The sequence below is a fragment of the Podarcis liolepis genome, assembly GCF_965112155.1.
Source record: "Podarcis liolepis genome assembly, chromosome: 5".
Taxonomy (NCBI): Eukaryota; Metazoa; Chordata; class Lepidosauria; order Squamata; family Lacertidae; genus Podarcis; species Podarcis liolepis.
The window spans coordinates 31,579,764-31,596,655 of record NC_139556.1 but is presented as its reverse complement, the minus strand read 5'-3'; the positions used below and the strand labels follow the sequence as shown (position 1 = coordinate 31,596,655).

At 40.9% G+C, this 16,892-nt stretch overlaps 1 protein-coding gene across 12 annotated transcripts in view; it reads left to right on the top strand.

Annotated features, from left to right (window-relative positions):
- CTNNA3 (catenin alpha 3) overlaps positions 1-16,892 on the top strand; it is a 541,298-nt gene that overhangs the window by 247,337 nt on the left and 277,069 nt on the right. The gene's annotated exons all lie outside the window — the stretch shown is intronic.

Here is a 16,892-nt window from a genome sequence, read left to right as displayed (position 1 = left end):
TGTGGAAACTGTATTTCTCCTCCTCTTCCACTCACAGTTCTTTGGATCACAGCCATCATTCTGCTATTAAATGCAGGCAGGCATTCAGGTGTAAGCAATTAGAGTACAGTCTACCTGTAATTTGACTTGTCCTTTCAAAATATTTTAAAGCTCCCTGTAAATTTCTCTTTGAACCTGTATATTGCCAGTAAAATATACTGAATGCTCATCACTCTGTAAAATTAAAGTGCTTACTCATATGAGATGTTCAGATCTGATCTCTGAGGTCATGTACTGAGTTCCGCAGATGGGAAAAACTGGTCTCATACAGTATTCAGTAACATCTCAAGAAACGACATTATGACTGTTTAGTGGATTTGCAAGTGAAAGAGGAAAAAAACCCATGAATATAGTAAAGAGACATATAATTATATCCATTCATTCTGGGGCTAGAATCAAGATAGTCTATTCACAATGATTACAGTTGTGTATTTAGCCACCACCACCCCTTTCTTGAGCTCCACTTTGATTCTGTAGGATGGGGTGGGTGGGATGACAAAGAAGGACAAATTCCTTGCTAAAAATATTTATTCATACCTCCTGGAAGTGAATTTTCCTGTATTGTGTATTTGTGCATAAAATCAATCAAATCTTTTTCAGTCAGCCCAACTACTGTAAGTTGCTAGATAGCCTAATTGTAATAGGCAATATTCTTGGAGAAATACCGGAACTTAATTGTACAGGCAGCCTTGGTTAGTTAATTAGCTTGTCAACCAGTTCTTTTTAGTCTTGGCTGCTACTGATTTATACCCAGTAAGAATATAAAAGGATTTTCTGGTGTAAAATGAGAATGCAGGTTCCTATAATGTGTTCTCATGGTGCTATCTTTTTTTCTTTCTTTTCTTTCATCTTCCCCCCTCCTGATCCTTTTCCCTACCAACAAAATGAAAAAGCAAACTTTGAAGAATCTATTAAGATGTCTAAACTACTAGTTAGTTTGCTTCCCTTTGAGGTCACACCTGCCAAGAGTACAGTTTGTTACTCTTTGTGGTCTTCAGAATTTGCATTTGTGCAGAACAAAGAGCAGGAATAGAGAGCCTATGGTACAACTCTGAATGTTGCTGGACTACAACTCCCATTATCCCTGAACCCTTTGCCATGCTGCTTGGGGCTGATAGTTTATCACCCCGGTCTAGAGCTTAGAAGAGCTTGAAGCCCTTGCCCTCAATTGCGGAGAACTGTGTCACTGCATACCTCAAAGATGGGGCCTCTTTAATTGTAGCCTGTACATAGCATTCCTTGGTGTTGATGGCTTTCATAAGCATCCCATGTCTACACTATCTACACTATAAGCTTACTTCAGTTTTTGTAACCAACTCCAGTGCCGTGGTTTTCCACAAAGAATGCAAGGAATTAAAATTTGATGAGGGTGCTAAGAATTCTTTTAGAACTACACTTCCCAGGCTTCCCTCGAAAGAAAGGAATAACTGTTCTGTGGTGTAGATAGGGCCTAATATATCCCTTTTTTCCTCTCCTTTGTGCAAAAGCTGTCCTTCCATGACTAAGTGTACTTTTCTTTGTATTCAGTCTATATCGTAATGTAGTCCAACCACCTTTAAAGCTTTTCAAAAGTACCCATCAATTTGGGTGGGGTGGGGGGGGTGTGATCTTTGCTGCAGCAGGTGTGCTTTATCTCTCGCAGTTTCCTAAAGTGAATTGTGTCAAAATAACCTTGCACAGATAGATACCTATAACAACTGTAGGAATATCTTTGTGGTTTTGTGTATATGTGTGATTCTTGTGGCTCCCACTTAAATGTATAAGTCTCAGAAATAGATGTTGATTTGTCCAGAGCATTCTATCAAATGCTTTGAATCACAATGTAGTGCCCCATCAGTGCAGCCCAGTGTTTGCTTTGAGTGGATTCCGTTCCCATTTTTGCTTAAGTCCTCCTGAAAAGGTCTGTCTCTTTCAGGAATATGAAATAATTTAATGCCTTTTGAAAACATGCTCTGATTTGGGGAAAGCAGTGTTTACCCCTCCTTTCTGGAAAGGTGCTGCAAACAATGGAGGAATACTTGAAGCACTTCAGAAGTAATATATGCTTCATGTCTCAGTGACTTTTTCCTTTCCCATTTCCATGTTAGTGGCAAGACTAGCTACTGATCGATGTAAATATTTTATCTCAAGGTGATGTCCAACTTAAGTTGGCTTTATTTATTTAGTCATCTTCCTTTCTTTTTTAACCACCAAGGCAAACTACAAGGTAGGTTTGGCTGAGAGATAAGGACTTGTAGAAGGCTACTTTGTGCAATGGCTGGGGAGGGGTTTTTTGTTTTTACTTCAATTTCACTTGTAGGAGGGTGGTAGCTTGTATAAATATATCATCAGGATGTGTGAAAGACTCAGAAGTCCCTAGAAAGGCCTGGGTCTCTTTCGGTCTTGTTAGCCCCATTTTGGAGACCATACATTTCACTCAGATTCCAAAGTGGGCAACAACAACAAAAGGGAATAATATAGCAACTCAGTCTCTAATATATCACCTGCTGATTATAGGCTGTGTCCCGACAGGGACATTATATTGCAAACAGGTCGTTCCGATCCAATTTTTCTGTGTGCGTGATTGGCACATAAGAGGGTCCACATGCTCCCATTTTTCCCATTCACTAAATTGCTATTCCGCTACTTGCAGTCAACCCCACTGGGTAGAACTAGGCAGAAAATATCCTGGATTATTTTTTTTTGTCCCTCTCATCAGTCAATCCTTTACACACTCAGACTCAGTTAGTTTACAGGATTGAATTGTAGTTGGCTTGTTCTTTCCCCCCCAAATTATAAATTAATTTTTGTTCGCAGTTGCAGAAGATCTGTAATAATAAAAACAAATTGGGGCTGCTTAGTGCTCTGTGTGTGGTGGGTACACATGCTGAACTTTCTGTAAATTAATATAATTTCTCTCTCCCAGCCTTCTCCACTTGACATCTAATTTCAGTTTAAAGGACATTAGGATCTGATTGTGTTGCTGAGATGGAGGGGAATCAGTCAGTCCTGAACCTCTTCTTGCTGCTTTCACAAAGCTCTCCAAGCCTCTCTTGCAGCATCAGAGAGGTTTGGGGTGAAAAGCAGAAGGCAGCAAGGGGTTTCCTGATGTTGACAGGCACTTGACTCTTCCCACTTTTTTCTTTTAAAATATATATCTCTGAGAGCGCCATGTCCCAAGGCATCCTTCTGCTGGAGACCCTTGAAGAAGTCTGAAATAACAGCTAGAAGAGGACTCTCAGCAGCACAGTACTGAGGTGATTTAAGCTAGGGATGGAGAAGAAAGTGGATTCAGTTTGCATTTAAAGGTGAACCTACCTACTTCACACTTTCTGAAATAATATGTTAATCAAAATACAGCCATCCTTTGAAAGTCGCACTTCCGCAAATTTTTCTGTGGAATTTCTGTAGCCAAATTGTTGTTGTTTAGTCGTTTAGTCGTGTCCGACTCTTCGTGACCCCATGGACCAGAGCACGCCAGGCACTTCTGTCTTCCACTGCTATAATGGGTTCGGAGTTACTCGTGCGTAATCCTGCTCCGTTTGAGCATTAGATTGCCTGGTTAAACCCTCCGGACTGCACAGCCCATCTCAGCGTGGCTGCCCTTAGTCACTCGTAGAATCTGTCTGTGGGCGTTTCTTAAAGCGTTGCCAACCTAAGAGTTGTTTGACGCCCAATCGTTTCCGCCTCTCACTGTGCGGGAGTCTCCTGCGCAGGGTGGGCGTGGGCAGCGGGGTGCTTGGGCTCTCCTCGCTAACTTCCAACGAAGAGTCCTGGAGCCCCTGCACCTCCCTGTCCCGTTGCTCTCCTGGATCCCTGGTGTTACACTCATTCTCTTCCCCTTCTTCCCGGCTGAGTCTCCCTCTAGCGCTTGGACCTTCCCCTGCAGAATCAGAGACCCTCTCCTTCTCCCGTGCCTCTGATGGCAGTTCCCTGACAACTGCCTCCCGCAGTTTGGTCAAATAATGTGTAGCCAAATAATGTGTACCAAAATGCATATGCTCGGGTTTGCATAAACATGCATATATTAATGAAAATAACATACAAAAATATATTTTATGAGGGAAAATAGATGCTCTGAAAAATGTCTGTTACAGGGTTGCCTGGACTTTCCTGGACATGCCATCTTTTTCAGGCTTAAAATTTATGTCCAGGTAGAATTTTAAAATGTGACAAAATATCCGGTTTTTTGTTTGTTTGGTGGCGCACAAGTGCTCATCTACTCAGTACTCTCTCCTCCTCCTCCTCCTCTGGACCCTCTTCCTTTCCTTTCCTTTCCTTTCCTTTCCTTTCCTTTCCTTTCCTTTCCTTTCCTTTCCTTTCCTTTCCTTTCCTTTCCTTTCCTCTCTCTCCTTCTCCCTGGATCCCTCTTTCATTCTCTCCCCTTTCTCCGCTTCCCCAACTCCCTCGTCCCTCCAAGGACTTGCCCCTCCACTGCCCGCTGCATCCCTTTTCTTTCTCCACCTTCACGTCCAGCATTCTACCCCCTACACTACGGTGGCTGCCCAGCTTCTGCCTAATGACTTCCTGTGAGTGAGATCCTCATCCAGGGTCTGTCCATCTCTTTAAACCTCTCTCTGCTCATGTGATCTTCTGTTTGTTTTAGGGCCATAGTTCAGTGGCAGGGCATCTGCTCTGAATGCAGAAGACCCCAGATCCATCGTTAAAAGTGGAAATGCGTCCTCTTTTTTGCTCTTCAAAATAGGGCAACCCTAGCTAGGCAAAAAATGCATATAAGAATGCATATTTTAGGAGAAATTTGCACAAAATGCTGGTGATTTTCATGAAATATGGAGAACCAAATTTAAGATTAGAAAAATGAGGAGCTCAGAGAAACCAAAATTGACAAATTCATCCATCCCTACTTTAAGCTGAATTTGAAGGTCATCTGAAAATGCTGAGAGATAGGAAAGATTGGCACACCCGCCCACACCCATCCATACAGAGCACTAATCCACCCAAAGTGTTTATTTTTATTATTGCTTGTCTCACGCAAATTTGTTCATACAAATTGTGTGAATTTCTCCCCCCACTGAAATGAATGACACCTAAACATGCATAGCTTTGTGTGTGACTGTGGCCTTAGTGTTTGCTTAACACAAATATCACACACACTCTCTCTCTCTCTCTCTCTCTCTCTCTCTATCTCTCACACTCATCCAATTCTTTTGACAAGCCATGGTGTTTCCTATTTCACCTTCCGATTATTTTATCTTCTTTCCTTCTTTTCTCTGTAATCTTTGCCACCTACAGGTTATCTGTCACCTCCCTGTATATCCCTTAGCCATTAGAATAATGTAACCTGTAGGGCCAAAAAAAGAAACCTCTTAGCACTTTCTATACTGGAGGCATACCTTAGTGTATGCCCTAAGTAACAGTGGGCATGATACATTTACCAATAATAAATAAATAACTGCATAAAGTCTATTGAAGCGATTTATGGATAGTAGAAGCAAAGCAGGGCAGAGTTCTGAAGTAAATTTTATGTTTGTGGCTGAGTTGTTTTGAAGTGAAAATAATGAGAAGAATTTAGCAGGAAAATGGCAGTTTTAAGAAGCCTTTCTAATGTAATGCAAAACTTTGTATTTGCTCAGGGCTTCATAATAGCTTCTAGTTTTGCAATAAACATGTGCAGCATGCTTTAAATAAAACTTAATAAAATCCTATAATAAAAATGTATACAATATGGCACCAACTTTCTACATGCACAAAAATATTCACATCAAGCATATATACTGCATATATACTGGCAAATCTTTGTCCATCTTCCTTAAATTACACTATAATCATATTATTGCAATAAAATAATGTGAGGTGAGATTTTATTTTTGGAAGAGGGTAATTTACCAGCCTGCAGCTTTATTGTTCTGCTTTGTGTGTGCACGCCTTCAAAAACAAGATGGAAGTGAGCAAGAGGAGATAAGTGATGAGAATCATAATGTATTTTATTGGTAATTCTGCAGTTTTAAGAGAACAGAATTTTGTTTATGGGAGAGACCAAATGTTGCTACTTCACAGAGAAGCAGAAGAGAGAAGGAAAGCTCAGCAAGCTAGACTGACTCTTGGCCTTTTAAACCAGCCCTGAGGTGATATGTAGCCTGCTCCACTGTCATCTCGCTTCAAAGCTTGTGGTTAAAATGGTTTTTTTCTGTTTATCATATACAATTTTATATTCATCTGCTGATGATCACAAAGCAGGGCAGAAAATACTGTCAGTGCAAAATGCCCTAATAACATTTAGTGACTGATTCAGCTCCCCCTGAATTTCACCTAGAGGGAAATTGAATGCCTACCTTGGAGGACCATGCTGAGGCATAATACCTGGAGGCGTTTTTGAGGGATTTTTAAAAGGCCACTTCACAGAGGTTTGTACAGATTCTTAGGGGAGGGAGCTTCACTCCTTTAAGCTGTTTCATGTTCTGCCTAAAGCAAAATTTGAGATTAATCTGGAGGACCCTTTAAGAAACATCTAAAACATCTGTAAGAATTTGGCGAGTAGTTAAGAGTATCACTGTCAAATATTCTTGGAGGAGTGGGAGAGGTGGCCCTTGGAATATCTTCACATCACCATTTGGTCTGTGGTAGCCAAGGGCTACTTAGGGATGCGGGTGGCGCTGTGGGTTAAACCACAGAGCCTAGGACTTGCCGATCAGAAAGTCAGCGGTTCGAATCCCCGCGACAGGGTGAGCTCCAGTTGCTCAGTCCCTGCTCCTGCCAACCTAGCAGTTCGAAAGCATGTCAAAGTGCAAGTAGATAAATAGGTACCGCTCCAGCGGGAAGGTAAACAGCATTTCCATGCGCTGCTCTGGTTCGCCAGAAGCGGCTTAGTCATGCTGGCCACATGACCTGGAAGCTGTACGCCGGCTGCCCTTGGCTAGGTAAAGGGACCCCTTATGGTCAGGGTCCCTTTACCTAGCCAAGGGCAGCATAAGATGCTTCCTTACACTGAGTCAAACCAATTGGCCCATCTGTTGTCTACACTGTGTTGTCTACACTGACTGGCACTGGCTCTTCAGGGTTACAGACATGGAATCCTTTCCAGCTCTACCTGGAGATGCCAAGGATTGAACCATGGACCATCTACATGCAAAGTATCACTGAGCTACAGAAAGGGCGTGAAAGTGAGTGCAACCATAATTGGCTGGTATGTCTGTTGTCTGGACAAAAGCACCCTTGGGAAACTAGCAGGGACAGAGCACCCTGGTGGGGGCCATTGCTATGCTAATGTGTGCCCTGTACAGCTGGATCTTGCAACTGCCACTTTCATTGCCCACAATGATGCACAGCAATGCTGCACCAGCCAAGCCTTGCAGTGTGGCCTCTCTCTGTAGGCAGGGTTTAGCTTTTAGCAGCAGGAGCAGCAACATCACATTTATTATATGGTCAAAGATCTGGTAAATAATTGCTATAATTTAAATAGAAATACAGTATATTAAACTATTGTGAGGAAGGCACTGGATGATTAGTGTGCTTGCTCAGTCTGCCGACCAGGTGCTAATAACTGCTAATAGACAAGTGCAAGGCTCCTGCTTCTGTTCTTATGATTTCTTATCTGTAAACCAGACTTGGACCAGGTATCTGTCAAACGGAGGGAACTTTCAAACAGAGGACTGTCCTATGTAAAGGAGGCAGCCATGAGTTTAAATGCTTACATGTGTCACCCAGTCATGTGAAAAAGCCACACTTATCACCACTGGTCCACAGCTCTGATTTACATTTTTGGATCAGCTGTGATTTATATTTTTAGCTCCCCATTTTGCATGTTGCACAAATACTCTTCCCCTGAGGGCATGCTGTTATTTCCAGAACACTGAGATGATTAATAGTGGAGCTATTTGAGCTCCTCAGGTGGTTTTCATTATTTTCCAGAGATAACCTGTTGTAAGTAAATTTATTCACAAGTCATTGGGCATGCATGGCAACTAGCCCTGCAAGAATTATTATATTTGTACTGTGTTTTCAGCTCTAAAGAGCCTGATTTTTTTTTGGGGGGGGGGCTCCCAAGGTAGCTCACATCAATAATTTGTCTTCCTGATGAGCAACAATATCTAGAATTTAAAAAATTACAGAAATCTCTCACTTGTGAGGTTTGGAGGTAGTGTCTTGATCAAGCCCCACACTTATAAAGGAAGTTGTGTTTCTTTATATTTGACATAGAAACTACGGACCTCCGGAATGAATTAAGTTCTTAACCCGAGGTACCACTGTATAAAACCCAATACTTAACAACAATTCAATTTCAGCATAACAGCCCAAGTGGGGTGCTTTTTCAAATGGTGATGTTAAAGGCAAAAGGCAGATGGTGGAGATGTAAAGTTACTGGGATTTGTTTGTTTGCTAGGGAAGCAAAGGCTCCATGTCTCGTGCCCATCTTATAGATAATGCTGCAAACAGCCATCTCCTCACTGAATAATGATGGAGGCACTTGCCCCATAGCGCTTTTCTGTCTCTCACAGTAACTTTACATCTCTACCATCTGCCTCCCCAATACTGAACTTTACATTAGGCTGCTGTGAATGTGCAACACAATTATTTTGCCATGTACTTACCTCTCAGTATTACATAATTATACATTGTAATTATGTCATTATATGTACTTACTTTAACAACATAATACAGCCTATTTCTAAAATGTACATTATTAAGAACATTGTTTTTTACCCAACAAAAAAATTGTTGCTGGAAGGAACATTATGGCTGCAACAAGCACATTATATTTCTTGTTGTTGTTTAGTCGTTTAGTCGTTTTGTCGTCTCCGACTCTTCGTGACCCCATTGACCAGAGCATGTCAGGCACTCCTGTTTTCCACTGCCTCCCGCAGTTTGGTCAAACTCTTGCTGGTACCTTCGAGAACACTATCCAACCATCTCGTCCTCTGTCGTCCCCTTCTCCTTGTGCCCTCCATCTTTCCGAACATCAGAAAAGGGCACAAGGGAATACCTGCTACTTGAAGCAATTGTTTTAGATGTTTCAAAGACTAAATTAGATGACTGCTCCGATGCTTAGACTATAACTCTGAAACTGTTTCCCATTGTCAAGTGTAATATTTATTAGTAATCACATATTTAGAAATATAATTTTGCAAAAAATGCTTTACAGTAATTAAATCTTGTTTTTAGTCACAACAACCATTTTACAGATGCACAGTAACTTGGCCAAGTCCACTCAATGAGTTCATGGCCAAGAAGGACTTGTTTATCTTCTTAGTTTTCCTTGGGCATCTGGTTGGTTATTGAGAGAACAGGATGCTGGACTAAATGGGCCTTTCCTGTGATCCAGTAGGGTTCTTCTTATAGTCACATGTCTGGCATGTTAAAGATCCCAGGAATGCTGTTGTCAGAAACTTTGGAGAATTGTTGCTAGTTGATGTCAACCACACTGAGCTAGAAAGACCAATTGATTGACACTGTAGAAGGCAGTTTCCTATGTTCCTGTCCTCCTAGGGTTAGTTTTATTTTGGTACTTGTTCTGCACACTAATAAAATATTTCATCTCAGAATGTGCCATCCTTCTCCTTTCCTCTAAGATATCTGTTACTTCTGCTCTTTTGTTTCATATTTTTATTGTCTTCCCCCACCATTGCATCAACAATGTAGGAATACATACGTATGCTAGGGAAGCAAAGGCTCCATGTCTTGTATCCATCTTATAGCTAATGCTGCAAACAGCCATCTCCTCATTGAATAATGATGGAGGCACTTGCCCCATAGCGCTTTTCTGTCTCTCACACTGTGGCACCCACTACCACCCCACCTAGGCATGCAAGGTTTAATGTGGCAGTGATTCATGGTCCTGGCAGATGCTTTGTTAACTTAAGATGTGTAGGAAATGTTCTCATTTGCTAAAATTCATAATGGGATGTGAATTATAGTTTTAACTAATCCCCTCTTGGTAGGCTCTCTACCCAAAGCATTTAGATTATTAGTAGTGTTACATTAGGTTTAGGTGAACCGCAAGAGAAGGTGCCCCAAGCGGTGTTCCAAGAAGCACTGGAGGAAATCCCTAGATAAAGAGTGATTTTCTCAACATGCATTAGGAACATAACCAGCTGCCTCAATTTTAATTTTCAACATTAGACTTTGCATATGGTTTATTTCATCTCATGAGAAACCAGCTACTAAACAGGTCCTGTTGGACATACATGGACCCATAATATTAACATTAATAATCTACTCACTTGCACATCTAATTCTCAGTGCTTCTTGAAGTGCCCAAAGCCAATCTTAATTTGATATTCATATCAGGAAGCGAACAATTGAGGAAAAGGGGCCATTGTTTTGTTTTTATTTAGCAAAGAGCACATAATTCTATAGGACATTGATTAAGCTTAATGGCCCATCATCTGTCCAGGAAGGAGATTATTATAGGTGTAGCAAGCACCTTGACCATCTAGAGAGGCCTTAGCAAATGGAAAGAACCTGACAGAGACTGTTAATTCTTCCCATTTTTAAAAATACTTTCTGCTTGCATAGGAAATAGAGATGCAGTAGCCTCGCCCTCCTAACTGAGGTTTGCTATTTGGGACAAAATATCCATAGCAGAATAAACAAGAGTCTATTTTCTTCACTGCGTGTCCTTCATCATTGTTCCGTGGGACATCTAAAACCTCAGGAAAAATGGGGAAATAAGTTACATTGAATAATGAGTTGGTTTGTTACCACTGATGTTTATTTACTCAGAATATATGTGCATGCCTGATTAGGAAGGAAGGTTGTTATAAAGTGGATTCACATTGATGCTTCTCAAGGGCAAATTCCAAAAGAAATCTCCTAATCCTTCTCTTTCTTAAGGTATTCAGCATTCCAGTTATGATGAAGTAGGTTGTCTTTGTTTTGGAGTGAGTCATAGTTCCTCAACTTCAGCAGTGTCAACACAGTCTTAGTAGTAGAGCCAACCTAATGCATATTTAAGAACACACATTAGTTGGTAGAAGGTGATTCATTCCAGTAGATTCAGTGTGTATTCTAATAAAACACCAAATGACAGCGAAAAGCAGAAATATTGAGAGAGACATGCAAATAAATTCATTCACTTAATATAGAATTCCTTTGTAATAGAGTGATTATTGTTGTTAGCCGCCCTGAGCCCGGCTTCGGCTGGGGAGGGCGGGATATAAATAAAATTTATTATTATTATTATTATTATTATTATTATTATTATTATTATTATTATTATTTTATTTTAGTGATCCAATTGCCTAGCTAAACTGGGTTCACAGAAACAACCCTTAAACATTATGGCAATTCAAAGTAGAGTTTTGTCTCTTTATCAGTTTCTGAATCTCAGTCAGGTGTACCATGTCCCAGCTTTGTCCAAAGGATGAAACTGTAGGGAGACAAGCCTTTTTATAACACTAGATCAGAGTGGGTCAGGTGGTGCTCTTGATTCCTATAAAAGCTTCCTGGTTAAGATGGCTCACTTATTTGAGCAATTAGAGGATTCTATTCATGTTCTTTGTGTTGGCAACAACACATGCTTTGCATCTAGTGGATTCCAAGTTCAGTCACTAGAATATCCAGTTAGAAAGACTGAATTGACAGGAAAGACAACTCTGCCTGAGACTATGGAGCACTGCTGCTTGTCAGTGTATATAATACTGGGCTAAACCTAGTATAAGCATCCTCTTTGCTTTCCCTACATATTTCTCTGTCCCTGCCTACAGCTGGGCAGGAACTGAGTCTCACTTATTGCCTGAAACAAAAGCAAATGTGGGAGTTTCTCCCCACATCACAGAATTTTTTAGCAAAATACTTTTGCTAAGATTGACAGTAGGTTTGTCCAGATGACCTGTGCTTTGGCTTAATTCGTCTTGATTTCTTTGCACAAAGGTTACATGGTGGTTAGACTATATCTAGCCGTTATTGAGCATTTGTTCCAAATAGTTTACAGGCTGGTTGTGTGGCAATGAGCATTTTGGGATCTTCACATTAATCATGCATTCATCCCACACTTTTCAGAGCATTTCCCTGTCACTTTCCTAACTATAAAAAGTTCGTGTTATTTTTAAAGTGGATTTTCTGTGCTAGGGTGACAGAGTGCTTTATTCCACTTCAATTGTTCAAAGCTAAATTTCTGATATGTAATTGAATCCCTCTCACAATATAATGACAATTTGGAAGCACCCAGTAATAGTTGGAGGCACCCCACACACCTGTAGTACAACTGAAAGAAAGATGAACAGAAATGATATTGCAACAAGATGCCCAAGATGTATTTTATAGGATATTAAAAGTTCAAAGGACAGCATAAGTTTGAAAAATATCATTTTATCACATGGAAGCACTACAGTATGGCCCCAGGACAAATCAATGGTTCTTGGAGTCAGATAAGGAATAATATATGTGCTTTCTTGCCAAGGGTCCAGGGGCTCATTGTTGAAGTTCCAGTTTTGAAGGCATATTTGGACAAGTTCAGAGGACGTAATTAAATTGATTTTCTGTCCCTGAGCTACATGTCCCCATCAAATTAATCTGATGCTAATGAAGTTTATGGACCATCTTCTCCAAGATGTCTACAAAATAGCGGGAAATAAATTAGCCAAATTGGAATGATAATGGTTTGATGGAAGTGCCTTTTACTCTGCTGGAACCAATTCTGTATTAGTTCAGATCAATGAGACAAGGGCAACTGCCAGATCATCAACTGCCACAATGCACTTAATACACTATAACGTCCTCTTCATACTATGAAAAGTGTTTGACGCCTCCTTTTTATGCACACAGTACAACCATCAGAAATTGATTTCCAAAAGCTCTGGGAATCTGCATCTTTGTGATAACATATACATTGCAGAGTAAGGTCATCAATCCACAGTATAAAGGTTTACTCAAGGTCCAAAGAATGCCAGCTGTCACTGTTTTTAAAAAGTTGCAAGACATCATGGTTGACTAGCAATTTTGTTGTGTTCTGATCTGATGCTTGCTCTCGCAGAGAAAATCGCAAGGCTAGAAAGCTGGAGGCAGGTCAGAAGTTGCAGGACCATGGATAGCGCAGAGTGAGCAATTTGCTCTGAAAAAAGTTGAGGGCTGCTTAACCTTTTAAAGCCCCGGCCTCTAGCTTCAATGCCTTTTGAAGAACTTTGGAGCCTTAAAGGGCTAACCCTTTGGCTTGCAAATGCATATTTCCCCTCCATTTTGTACCCCCCTTTCTGGTATACTTTCTGTGCTGCTGGACCAAGGACATGGTACCATTTTAACAATCCCACATAGCTATTTCAAAAGTGGTCCTATTACATATTTGACAGCCAACTAATTTTCTGTAATTTGATGGTTGGTGTGAAGAATGCACCAGTATTTCCAAAGTTATGACCCTAAATAGGAGACAGGACCATATCCTTGAAAACAGATATAAAACACAAAGTACATACTTTTACATAGTATGTAGAAACAAATGGACCCCCCCCCCCGCAAAAAGTTTGTGTACAGTAAAAAGGTAAAGGGACCCCTGACCATTAGGTCCAGTCGTGACCGACTCTGGGGTTACGGCGCTCATCTCGCTTTATTGGCCGAGGGAGCCGGTGTACAACTTCCGGGTCATGTGGCCAGCATGACTAAGCCGCTTCTGGCGAACCAGAGCAGTGCACGGAAACATCGTTTACCTTCCCGCTGGAGTGGTACCTATTTATCTACTTGCACTTTGACGTGCTTTCGAACTGCTAGGTTGGCAGGAGCAGGGACCCAGCAATGGGAGCTCACCCTGTCACGGGGATTCAGACCGCCGACCTTCTGATCAGCAAGTCCTAGGCTCTGTGGTTTAACCCACAGCGCCACCAACGTCCCTTTTGTGTACAGTACATGCAGTCATATTTCATATTGAAGTATGTGAAGGTACAAGATTTACATAATATAAAGAAATGGTTAATAAACAAAAACTTAAAACTAGGACAATTATTTTTTTTAAGTAGAAGATCCTATTTCTGGTGTGTGTGTATTGGGGGGGGGGGACCAGAGCAGGCAGTTTAGACAACTGACAGCTTAAAATTATATCCAATCAGTTGAGCCAATTTTTTTTCTAGGCTACAGTCTGGGTGGCAAAAAATAATGTTAGATAACAGATTTTGGAAATGATTGACAAATGGTATTCATTTTGATTTCAGACATCCATTCCTTCTCATTCTTGTTAACTGCAATTCTTCAGGGCCCCTTTTTATACAAATATATTTCCATGTAAGAAGGTGCAAAATTAGCTTATTTCCTGATTTCTCTGAAGGCAAGGTGTTTCTTTTGTTGAGCTAGCAGCTACTTACACATCTGTGAGCTTAGATGAATAAAATGGAGGGGGGCATGGAGAGATGACTGAAGCTTGAGTCAACCAAAAGTTCTTTCATGGTGGCATAAATTCTTTTTAAAAAAATCCTGCTGCAGCAGTGGCAGAAATAAATACATATTTTTCTTTCTCTACTATGCATCTCCAAAGTGCTGTCCAGAAGTGATGTTTCATTTGGTGAACAGTCAGGTGAATACAGGGTGTTTCTGTCTGGAGGTTGAGTCATCAATATCATCCTGCAATTTCTCTGTTTTGTAGAGAAACCCAATCACATTCAACTTGTTTGGGGTGCTGGAATGGACATTTTTGCCTGGTAGTATTGGTGGAGAGGTAAGGAGTAATAATTTATGAACTGGACCCCAGTCCATTGTGGCTGTTCAAATTAATTCAGGAAAAGCTGAGTTGGTTTATGCATCTCTTAAAGAAGAATTCTTTGAGATTACAGATGTTCAGGCTGTGCTAAAAAAGAAGCAAATTTTGATCCAGAATTCTTCAGCCATATAATGTTCTATTTACAACCTTCAATATGCGGTGAAAATGAGATTAAAAGTAAGTAAATATGAAATACTTCAGCAAGTACGTACTTAGACCACCGGTCCATCTCAGGTAGGGTATACCCTTTTGCATCCTAATTCTGCTGGTACTCTTATTATTTTATTTTAAGAAAGCCCAGAAAACAAAAACAGCTACAATAATAATAGACAATAAACGTTGCTCATAAGAATTGTTCATTGTTTGTAGTTAACAAATAGCAGAAAATATGGACAGCTACTACTGTACTGGCTCAATAAGATCCAGCATTTACCAAGTATTTTCATGGCTGCTTTGTCAACTGTTTCTAGCATGTTGCTTTGGAAGGGCCAGTGAGCATAACAGTACCCAAGGTCACATGAAGGGTGCAGTTGCTTCACTAAGGCTGCTATTCTAACCCCAGTTACCTGGAACTAAGCCCCACTGAATTAAATAGCATTTACTTCTGAGTACGCATGATTAGGATTGTGCTGTAAAGTTGTGATCCTGTGCACACTTATTTCAGACAGTTCCTTCCAGTGCATTCCCAAGAGACTCTCAATTGCACACGGGTGGCGCTGTGGTCTAAACCGCAGAGCCTAGGGCTTGCTGATCAGAAGGTCGCCGATTCGAATCCCTGCTACGGGGTGAGCTCCCATCGCTCGGTCCCTGCTCCTGCCATCTAGCAGTTTGAAAGCACATCAAAGTGCAAGTAGTTACTGTATTTTTCGCTCTATAAGACGCACCAGACCACAAGACACACCTAGTTTTGGGTGGAGGAAAACAAGTAAAAAAGTATTCTGAATCTCAGAAGCCAGAACAGCAAGAGGGATTGCTGTGCAGTGAAAGCAGCAATCCTTCTTGCTGTTCTCGCTTCTGGGATAGCTGCGCAGCCTGCATTCGCTCCATAAGACGCACACACATTTCCCCTTACTTTTTAGGAGGGAAAAAGTGAGTCTTATAGAGCAAAAAATACGGTAAATAGGTACTGCTCTGGCAGTAAGGTAAACGGCATTTCCGTGTACTGCTCTGGTTCGCCAGAAGCGGCTTAGTCATGCTGGCCACATGACCCGGAAGCTCCCTCGGCCAGTAAAGTGAGATGAGCACTGCAACCCCAGAGTTGTCCACGACTGGACCTAACGGTCAGGGGTACCTTTACCCTTTATAATCAAAGGAGGGAGAAGGGGGGGGGGAAAGGAAAATTGAGATTGTCCGACATTCATCTTGAGCCACCCATACTAGAAAGCTTTTCAATTTCTTGTTTAAAATAATGTATTTTACTTTTCTTTTTTTTTAACCCTGGATACAGAGGTGCCAGCTAGTGATGATTGTGATTGGTTGTACTGTCCAGATATGATTTGGTCAGCACAGGAGATAGTCTCTAAATGAGAAGTAATACATTGGATGTGAGTGTTGAGGCAGAGGAGAGAATGAGCAATAGTTTAGGGAAGGTTTGAGGTTCAGAAAGATGATTGGGTGTGCAATGCATTCCCTTCCCCCCTCTCAATGAAGTTTGTATAGGATTGCAGCCTAAATCATATAATTAGGATGGATGAAAGGGAGCATAGATTTGTATATTATTGATATCAGAGGGTGAAAGGTGTTGATTGCAGAGGAACTGGAGGTAGTACAAGCCTCCTTATATTAGAGGTTTCCAGATGTTGCTCCTAGGGAAAGACATGTTAGTAGTAACTGTTGGGATTGTATGCCAGAAAGAAAATGAGTAGTGAAAGGAGAACAGCAGCTGCTGTTAGCTGATAGCATTTTTTTTTTATGTTGTGCCATTTTATATTTTTCAGTAAGTGGAGAAATGATAGGAAATGTCTATAGAAATACATCATTGTGAAATATACTATATTCAAAAGATGTGTGTGCTCTCCCTTCTGATTTTCTTCCGTCTTTTCATCCATCCTGCATAAATATGGACGCTCTCCTCTGGTGTATTTCATTGAGTTGTTTTATAGAAGTGGCTTGTGGAATACTCTTGACTTCAGCTTTGAATAATATGCAGAATGGTTCAGGAAAACATTTCATTTTTACTAATTGGAATGAATTCAGTCAGGGGTTCAGGGAGGGAAATGTACCATGGATCTTTTTC